The sequence below is a fragment of the Canis lupus genome, chromosome 18 (assembly GCF_011100685.1).
Source record: "Canis lupus familiaris isolate Mischka breed German Shepherd chromosome 18, alternate assembly UU_Cfam_GSD_1.0, whole genome shotgun sequence".
Taxonomy (NCBI): Eukaryota; Metazoa; Chordata; class Mammalia; order Carnivora; family Canidae; genus Canis; species Canis lupus.
The window spans coordinates 16,287,298-16,298,233 of NC_049239.1; positions in this window are offsets into that span (position 1 = coordinate 16,287,298).

Genomic DNA, 10,936 nt, shown 5'->3' on the forward strand with positions numbered 1-10,936 from the left:
GTCATCTCGTAGTGATGTTTGTGACCCATCTTGTAAATGGGTCCTCCAGCCCCCCGTTGAGCCACCCCACTAGCACAGTGTCGAGCAGTGATAAACCACCTCTGCAAAGCCCTGTCCACCAATATATGATTGCTGCTATTTGAAGCCTTGAAGTTGGGATGGTTTGTTACACAGCAAGAGATAACCAGAATACATAGTAAAAGAGATCCATATCTAACCGACAAAATAGCCAGATTAGGTTGTCAAGATCGCTGAATCTTTAGTATCTGATCATTCACTTAATGCTTTTCAATCAACCATGTTAAAACTTGAATAGAACAGAAGCAACCATTCGAAACAGCATAGCAAAGAGTCATAAAAGAAATCATATTAATGTAGAGGATTTATGCTTTTCACTCAGTCCAGACCCCTACTGTATGCTTTGTTTCTGTCTACTCCATTATTTTTCTTTAGTCTATCACTTCCTGTCTTCATCTCCCATTCTCGTACTATTTAAATCTAAATTGCTGTATATTCATCTTTGTGATACAGGGTTCAAGCCAATGATAATTTTGGGACCGATAAAGAAGCAGCTTAAAAGAGTTATTACAAGAATAATGGAAATAGCTTATCAAAGGAATTTTCAGTGACATCTCTTCTGGATGAAAGTGTCTGGAATGCTTTAGGTTCTTGATTTTACTTTTGAAAGTTTTGTGACATGTGTCTTGCAGGATATGTATAAATTGGACCTTGTGAATCCATTGCAAGATTGCTGCTAATTAAGCTGGTAAGGTTATGGTCGTGGTTGGAGATATATAACTAATCTCTCTCCAAAATATACCTTGAGAAAAATTGCTCCAGTCTCCCCCAAAAGGTTAAGTGTCGACTTACAGGGTGCAAATAGAGTATAGAGCAATTGTGAATAAAGAATGTCAGATCTTTGGGGCACCTGGGTGGCTCAGTCAGTGAAGTGTCTCCCTTTGGTTCAGGTTGTGATCCCAGTTCTCAGAAATGCCTACCTTACTTTCAGGGAACCATTTAATAAAGTTTAAGTAAATCTAGATGAACAACTGTTTAAATGTGATCATAAGAATGTTTTCCCAGTGAGATTAAAGGAAGAATAACGCAGTACGTTTCCTTTTTCTAAGGTTTTATCTACATAATGCAGTGGAATTTCACTTCCATTAATGCATAACTGATACAATAAAATATAAAAATGGATTAAGACAACTGAAGACTTGGGACACCTGGGTTGATCTATTGGTTGTGTCCTGCTCTTGATTTCACTCAGGTCATGGGCCTGGGTGGCTCAGTCAGTTAAGCACCCAACTCTTGGTTTCTGCTCAGGTCTTGATTTCAGCTCAGGTCATGATCTCAGGGTCATAGGATTAAGCCCCATGTCAGACTCCGAGCTGAACAGAGAATCTGCTTGAGGTTCCCTACCTCCCCATCTTTCTGCCCCTGCCCCCACCCCATCTCTCCCTCTCTCTAAATAATTAAATCTTAAAAAAAAAAAAAAAAAGAAAAGACAACTGAAGACTCAAAATCAACTATGCTGGAAAATCAAATAGATTCTAGACAAGGAGGAAATTCTCTTCAACTCCACTGCATGACCCAGGCCTGCAATACAATATCAGTGTCAGAAAATTTGTTTATATATTAAATTTATATGAACAAATTAATTGTGTTTACTCACGATGCGAAACTATTAAAATTGTGGTTTTACTACGTATATATTTTAACATGGGAATAAAATAATGATTATTACATTGACAATGAGTGGACTATAATAAACAGTTTGCATACCTAGTATTATTCTAGATGCTTCACACAAATGGTCCCCTTAAATCTTCATAGAGAGTTAGGGACAGATAGGGCTAGGCAGGAAAAGATAAGGGGAAGGCCCCAGAGTCAAACTCCCATAAATCCCAAGGACACCAAGATGCAACAAAAACAGAGATAATGCCAGAAAAGGGAGATAAAGAAGTAGATCCAGCCACCTTGGCCCCAAATGTTAGGGAGTATCTTCCTTTGACGGCTACAAAGTAATCACAGAGACTCACCAGATCCCCCCAAAAAGCCATATGTCATTCACTCAAGAAGCATAAGAAATGTCAAGGCCGTAAACTCCCTGGTCAGGTTCTGTATAAAAGGCCAGCCAAAAAAAATCTTCAATGGCAACCCTGTCAGGACCCTCTCACTTCTGAGAGCTTTCTCTGTATCTTTGCTTAGTAACCTTCTTTCGTTTCTCCTCTGTCTGAGAGATTCATTCTTCGACTGCGAGACAAGAACGGAGCCCTCCTGCATCAATAGCACTACCATGTAGGAGATGAGATTACTGATTCCATTTTATAGATGAGAAAACTCAAGTTTAGAGAAGTAAAACAACTAACAGAAGTAGGATTTTAACATACATCTCTCCAACTTCAGAGTCTTTTTTTTTTTTTTAATTCATTTATTTGTTTTAGAAAGAGAGCGTGTGAATGGGGGGGGGGGCAGAAGGAGATAAAGAGAGAGAATCCTCAAGCAGACTCCTCAACGAGCTTGGAGCCTGACATGGGGCTCAATCCTATGACCCTGAGATCATGACCTGAGCTGAAATCAAGACCTGAGCAGAAACCAAGAGTTGGGTGCTTAACTGACTGAGCCACCCAGGCGCCCAACTAAGTGTAATTTAAATAAATACGTGAAACAACAAAAGAAAGAAGAAAGAAAGAAAGAAAGAAAGAAGAAGAAAGAAAGAAAGAAAGAAAGAAAGAAAGAAAGAAAGAAAGAAAGAAAGAAAGAAAGAGAAAAAGAAAAATGTGCAAACGGGTCTGGCTATTGTCAAGCTAAGGTTGCTTTTTCCCCCTCTAGCAAAGCATTAACATTAAGGCCGTGGTGCACATCTTGAGGAAAGTCACACTCTGCCTGTCTCAGGTATTTATCGATGGGCTGCAAATTGTAAGGAAAGTTAATTTTGTCTACGTTTCTTTTGCCTTTGTTCTCATCAGATATAGCTCAGGAAAAGCCAGATGGAAGAAATATATAGGCCAAGAAGTTCCCCGCTCTCTTCCAGGTGTACCACTTTCTGCCCATCTTTATACATCCACCAACAGGAAGATCTCGAAATCCCTGTCCTTTGGGGGGGTTTTTTTTGGAAGCTTCATTACAGTCATGATTGATTAAACCATTGGCCACTGGTAACTGATTTAACTTCCAGGACCCTCCTGCCCAGGTTAGTTCCCCTGTACTCCCGTGGTTGTTTCCCCAACAACCAACCTCCATCCTCAGCTAACCTAAAGGCTTTCTGTAAGTCACCTCATTAACTTAACAAAAGACACATTTACCGCTCTGACCTTAGGAAATCCAAAGGTTTTTAGGAGCACTATGCAGAGAATAGAGTAGGAAATCAAGTATATATTTATTTTTTTTCTAAATTTTAAAAAAAGATTTTACTTATTTGAGAGAGAGACAGAGAGAAAGCATGAGCAGAGGAAGGGCAGGGGGAGAAGCAAGCTCCCCACTGAGCAGGGAGTCTGATGTGGGGCTCCATCCCAGGACCCTGGGATCATGACCTGAGCCAAAGGGAGACGCTTAATGGAATAAGCCACCCAGGTGCCCCCAACATATATTTCTTTTTTTTTTTTTTTTTTATATATTTTTTTTTTATTTATGATAGTCACAGAGAGAAAGAGAGAGAGAGGCAGAGACATAGGCAGAGGGAGAAGCAGGCTCCATGCACTGGGAGCCCGACGTGGGACTCGACCCCGGGTCTCCAGGATCGCGCCCTGGGCCAAAGGCAGGCGCCAAACCGCTGCGCCACCCAGGGATCCCTATATTTCTTATTATAAATCACAGTATTGCATTCTCACAGGATATTGTTGATAAATGGAAACCAAACACAGAAGTAATCAGATGATTCTATTTGCAGAATTTAAAAAGGCAGAACTAATTGACAATGACAGAAAAGGGGTAGGACAGAAGGTGGTAGTAACTCGGAAGGGGTCTAAAGAAGGGTTCTGTTGTGCTGATAATATTCTATTTCTTTATCTGGGCAATGGGCACGTGAGTATGTTCACTTTGTAAACATTCATCAAGCAGTTCACAAAATATTTGTGCTTCTGTATATATGTTATACCTCAGTTTAAAAAAAGAGCGAGAGCAAGCAGCCCGACTCAAGTTTATACTCCTAATTCATAGCTGTCAGCTGATGGTACATCATATAGATTTGCAAGTTGTCCAATATCCCATTTTTTAATATTCATAGACATGACATGCTTACATTATATCTCACTCACCAGACTGTGGTCAGAATAGGAATTAAACTGAGCTTTGTCTCTTAGAAAACTTGCTACTCTTTTTTTTTTTTTTTTAATATCCCCACATCAAACTTATTTATTTACTTTTAAGTAAGCTCCACACCCAGTGTGGGGCTTGAACTCATGACCTGGAGATGAAGAGTCAGGTGTTCTGTCAACGGAGCCAGCCAGGCGCCCCCAGAGTTTGCCACTCTTAATTGTGATTGAGATTGGGACCCAAACAAGCATAATAAGCAGTGAGAGCTATAGAGGAAGGCTGGCAGAGTGGTTTTTGAATAGTGCTTCCAAGCATTAACTGAGAAATGAAACACCAAATCAGAAATAGAAACAGTTGAATAAAGTAGCTGAGAATTACAATTCTAAGAACTCCAATTTTTCTGTGACTTTCAACTGTTGCTTGAAATAGCCATAACTACAGGTTATAACAGTATTTTATGTATAATAATAATAAATTAATATTTGGAGTATTTAGTATGTGTCAGGAGCTGTGCTAGTCCTTTTCAAAAAAAATTTTATTAGAGAGAGAGAGCCTGTGCGTGCACCAGCAGTGGGGAGGGGTACAGGGAGAGGGAGAGATAGACACCCCACTGAACAGGGAGCCTGATATGGGGCTGGATCCAAACTGAGACCCTGGGATCATGACCTGAGCCTAAGGCAAATGCTTTAACCAAGTGAGCCACCCAGGTGCCCCGCTAAATGCTTTTATACACATGATCACATTTAGCCTTCACAACCATCCTGAAAGAGCTATCATAATTATAGTCCTCTCCATTTTACAGATTCAGAATTTGAAATTTGGAAATATTAAGTAAGTCACCCCAGATTGCCCAGCAAACAAGTGGTAGTGTTTGAATTTGAGCTTGGATCTCTGGCCCAAAACCTCACTATCTTAACCAGTATATCCTACTACATACTTATTGTGTAATAGATAAGGTGTATGCTCAGTGGAGATCAGGGTGAGAGCCTATACGTGAGGGTTGAAATGAGTGTATTACAGTAAAGTGTCATAAAGATGGAGCAAAATCCAACGCTTGAAACTACACATGATGCTAGTCAGGTTTGATATGCACAGACCATCATTAAACCCAGCCATATGCTGTATTATTTTATTTTATGAGACCTAGATGCATTGTACATTCATCAAAGATGTCTCTACTCTCTTAACATTCATCAGCATGTTATTTGTTTAGAAACTCAAGGTTGTTGTATGAGTTAACTGAGACTAATTTATAAACATTATGGGTTTTACACATCATCTGGGACCATTCTTTACTATTTAGTGCCAGTACTAGGAAAGAGAAAAAGGAGACTCAGAGACTGGAGGCTTACTTTTCCCCATATTACCGTTGCCATGACAACTCCTAGGCTCTTCTCTGATGAGCTGCTGTTATCACTCAAAAAAAAAAATACTAAGTTTTGCATTTTTATTTTCTATCATTGACTTTCAGTATGTTTTATTTCTTATTTCTTATGACCCCTGACCAAACTACAATGCATAAATAATCCTCTTAGTTGCTTTGGGATCATGCTTATCAGTTTGCATAATTCAAAAATTCTAAAAAAAAAAAACATAAAATAATTATTGTGCTTTCATTTTAAATTTAAGATATGTTATGGTTGAAGTAGTCATAATGTTGGTTTGGCTGGTTCTGAAAGATTATGGCAAAATCAGTAGACCACTGTATAAATGACCAGGACCAGGCTTTTCAGTCTAGTGAGCTGGACTGCAGAGAGGGAGGTTGCCTATGTGAGAAGCAGAGTAAACAGTTGGATATGTAATGTTCCTGAAGGGAGTATGGATCTGCCCACCCTACCCCAAAACATCTTTCCTGTTACATGTCAGACATGGTGGCTGAAATGACACAATTGGCAGCTTTATTTCTGTAAATCTCAAAAGATTTCCTTTAAAAAGATTTTTTTTTGGTGTGATATATAAGATACATGTTTAGAAGTGCATAAACCATAAATGAAGTTTAGTGATTACAGTAATTATTAAGTGAACATCTAAGTAACGACCACTTAAACCAAGATATAAAACACTGACAGCACTTTCCAAAAGCCTCCCTGTATCCCATTGATGTGGGAAACAAAGGGAAAAAAAATATTAAATTTTCTTACTACCTACAGCCCATTGACAAGTCCTTGAAACAGGCAGAGACATTCCTCTAGGGACTCAACTGTCTGAATATAAATACCCTGCTAAGGGCAAAAGGCAATCATAGCCTGACCCCACCCCCTCCTCCCCAGGATCCTGTAAGTCTACTTTAGCATGTAAAAATTCCTTTGGAAATTTCCTTTATCTCTAATCCTTCCAAAATAGTGTTGGCAATCATCCCCCAAGCATATGGCCCACACCCACCATACATATCTGAAGGCTCTCATGACTTAGGTTTTATTAGACAGAAATAAATGACCCTTTCCCAATAGCAGCTAGCCCCCTCTAGGTCCTAGAAACCCTGCTTCCAGAATTCCTTACTTATGCTTTCCCTAACCCCCTCCCAACTTGAAAGTACATCATGGGCCACTCCTCATGACCCCAGTGCAGCTCTTTCTGCCCACGGGTCCTGTTCCTGTGCTTTAAAAAAAACACCTTTTTGCACCAAAGACGCCTCAAGAATTCTTTCTGGCCATTGACTTTGAACCCTAACGTCTTTTCCTACATCATCATCAATTCACAGCCCCTTCCCTCTTTTCCAGAGGTAATAGTGTTCTTCTATTTACAGTAATAAATTTCTTTTCTTCATACTTTTACCTGCTTTGTATGCATTCCTAAAGAACACAATTACATTTTGTCCATTTTTAAAAGCTATATAAGTGGAATTCTGCTATAGGTATTCTTGATGGTCTTGCTTCTTTTGCTAAGATTATATGTAACACTTATTTGAGTTGTGGCATTTAGCTACAGTTAACTCACTACCCATGTTCCCTGAGCCTTTGGGCTCTCTAAGCAACAGAAATTGGCCAGAGCCCAAACAGGAGTTTCAGGCAGAGCCTTGGGGGGGGGGGGGGGGGGGGGGGGGGGGGGGGGGGGGGGGGGGGGGGGGGGGGGCTTATGCTGGAGAACAAGAGAGACAGCACAAAAGAAATTATCCTCAGGCTAAGTTTCCAAGGAGAGGTCAGGGAGATTTTCTTAAAGAAACTGAGGTGGGAAAAGGATGATATTAAGCATGGAGAGGCAGGGATTTTCAGCACCCGTGCATTTAAAAGTCATGCTTCTTCATGCACTGTGTGTCTAATGAACATGCACAATTTGTATTTCTAGAAATGATTGTTATCATTAGAATGAGAGGGAAAATTGGGTGAAAATTTGGCTCTGGGGTCCATCTTGGTGCTGACTGGTTTGATCCAGTGCTGGCCAGTCTTTGTAGTCCAGTTCCTCCTTTCAGCAAGCCTCCTGCCTCCATTCCTGCAAGATGTGTTATCCAAGGGCAGAGCTTTAGCTATTGAGGAATGCTGGATTTGGTGGTCAGGGTTGAGAGGATCTGAATTAGGTCCCTGCTCTGTGTCATCATGGCTCTATAGTGGAGGGTACATACGGTATTCCATTGTACCCTATTGGTGACAAACATGGGCTATGTATTCTTCATCTTTTGAATTGATCCTATGATCTTTCTAGTTCAGTCTTTTGTGTGCTAAATTAATTGATTCTAATGTTAACCCCATCTCACATTCCTGGGGTTTCTGTTTTCATTTATTGAAATTAGCCTTACTTTTTCTTGTGCATACCATCCTCATGGAGCTTTGGAATCAAGGATATGCTAACCTCACCAAAAGGAGTTGGGAAATGTTCTCTCCTCCTATTCTCTGTAAGAGTTTGTATCAGATTGATTTCATCACTGAAAGATTTCGTTGTTGAATATTAGGTAGAATTTGCTGGTAACAGACTTGATTTCTGTCCCCTCAACCCCTGAGGCTGAAGAATCCAAGTTTGGGTTTCCCGGTATGTTTTCTATTGCTGGCAAATGCCCCTCAGTCAGCATTAGTGCCTAGTGACTCTCCTTGCCTCTTTGGGATTAGGTTTTCTTGCAGAAATTTGTCTGGCACTTCTCCACTATTGTGTCAGTTCTTCAGTGTTTAAAGTTGAATTTTTAATATTCTTAATTTGTGTTTTATTTGTTTTCAAGTCTGCATTTTTATTTATTTTCAAGTCTTAGGAAGGTGTATTGGAATAAATGTTTAATTCCAGAAAGAGTCCTCCTTAAATGCAAATAGACTGGGAAGGTAAACTCTTTGAATACCTGATCAAGTCACTTGAGTTCATTGTGCTCCTGCTACATTCCAGAACTAAGCTGGGTAGGGACTGGGGACTGATCGACCAAGGTAAAGAAGGATGCAAGGCGGTAGCCCTAGTAAATAAGACTGACCGTGGAAGTGACCCTTAGTTCTATGCTACACCAGCTTCAACTTTTACTGGAAGAAGCAGTAGGTATTGTTGCTCTCCCACAGCCTATTTGCATCATTGTTTCAGTTTGCTTTAAAAATATATATATATTTTTATTTATTTATTTGAGACAGAGAGAGTGAGAGAACAAGCAGAGGGAGCTACAGAGGGAGAGGGAGAAGCAGTCAACCCGCTGAGCAGGGAGCCTGATGCAGGGCTCAATCCCAGGACCCTGGGATCATGACCTGAGCAGAAGGCAGATGCTTAACCTTAAGTGACTGAGCTGCCCAGGCACCCCATCATTTCAGTTTTGACTACAAAGTAACTTTAGTCTCTGATGCCACGTGCTGACCCCACTTCTGGTCCCACACTTTCTCTGGTCCCAGCACTGCCAACCGGCTCTGTTTCCATCTCTACCACACCTTCAATCTCTAATGCATCACAGCTCATTAGTCTCTGGAAACCATGAGGGCACCCAGCCTTTGAACCTAAGAGAATTCACTTCAAAAGTGAAGGGATTCAGGTGACCCAACTTAAAGAGTCATCACCTGGTTCCATGGGTAGAGTAGACAACCCTGGCAACCACTCTGTATTTTGAAAGAGGGCCCAGGCTATCTGGGTCAGATTAATTTCCTGCATTATTGAGGCTTCCACCTCCCTTAAACATTTCCTTATAGCCCTGTCATCACTTTTTTTTAATGTATTTTACTCTGAAAGTGAGGAATCTGACCATTAGTCTCAAACCCTTTCTGGAGGCCCTTCCCATGAACCTTAAAAGAAAGTGGTAATAGAGAGGCAAAGAGGAATATACGATGATAAAAGTAACATTTTTTGTGGGGAATATACATAAATCTGAGAACCAACTCTTTTGCACATAGACCACAGCTATCCTGAGAGCAAAGACAAAATCTCCTTTTTCACAATCTATCATAAGCCAAAGCTGCCCATCCCAAAACTTCTGGGATTTGCCATCTTGCTGAAATATACAAGCTATTTCCTTGTCTCTATTGCTCAGGACTTGATGGAATCTGGGCCACTGCCTGAAATAACCCCACAATTAAGAATCTCTATACACTGACATCATATTGCCTTTCCTTTTCTGTTAATCTCTAGTGTAAATAGACAAATGTTTTTGAAAATCTATATTTTGAGACATTCTATGAGTGAAAAAGTTACCAGTCTGGTTGTCATCAGACCCAAGCAAGCTCTAGTGCTGTTACTCACTAGGTGTACAACATTAAGTGAGTGGCATTTCATATCTCTGGACTTCAGGATTCTTATTTCTTAGATGATGAGATTCAACTAGATGATATTAAGAATGTCTTGATTCTGAAGGCAATTGGGATGACAAACTTTCTTATAAATTCAAGAGGTGAGTGGATAGACAGTTGCCATTTAGAGGTGGGCATTTTAGTTTGGAGCTATGAGCCCCCTAGAGCACAGATGTCATCCCTACTGTCTACCTGAGTTCCCAGCTGTCCACCAGAGATTATTGAGCTCCCAGGTATCAGGAAAGTTTGGAGGATAAGACATCATAGGTTACATTAGCTGCTGAAGAGACTCCCATATGTCTTTGGTTTATAGCACTTATTTTGCAATGCCATTTCATTTATCACCTGGATAAGCTTAGACATCACTTATAGACTTTTTAGCCAGGCACTGTAGGAGCTCTGCTTCCATTTTAAACAACTTTTTTTTTTTTCAATTCATGAGAGACTTTGAGAGAGAGAGAGAGAGAGAGAGAGAGGCAGAGACACAGGCTCCAAGCAGGGAGCCCGATGTGGGACTCAATCCTGGGACTCCAGGGATCACACCCTGTGCGGAAGGCAGGCGCTAAACTACTGAGCCACCTAGTGATCCCTTTTAGTCAACTTTTTTTGCCTTCCAGTCTATTGCAGGATTGTCATGGATATGTATGCATAGCAGAGTTTGGTGTGATGTATTTCTAATAGTTAACAGGGCAATAGGACGTGAACTTGTATAATGCATGAAAATTGGGTCACAAACTCAGGTTTTCAAGAAATATCACTTTTCCATTTCTCTCTCTTTAATATTTCATTTTTAGCTTTAAGCCCTCATTCCACCAGGGTAGCAGGAAATTCCACTATAGTTACTTTGGAGTTCTCTCAGTTCCCCATCTTTCACGCTCATCCTTGAGTTATGCCAAGACCTCACTTTCACTAGTGAACCACACTAGATGTGAGCAATGGGGAGGAGGATACTCCGATCATCAGCCATTGGTTTACATTGGTCATAGTCTTCAGGTAGCTCCTCT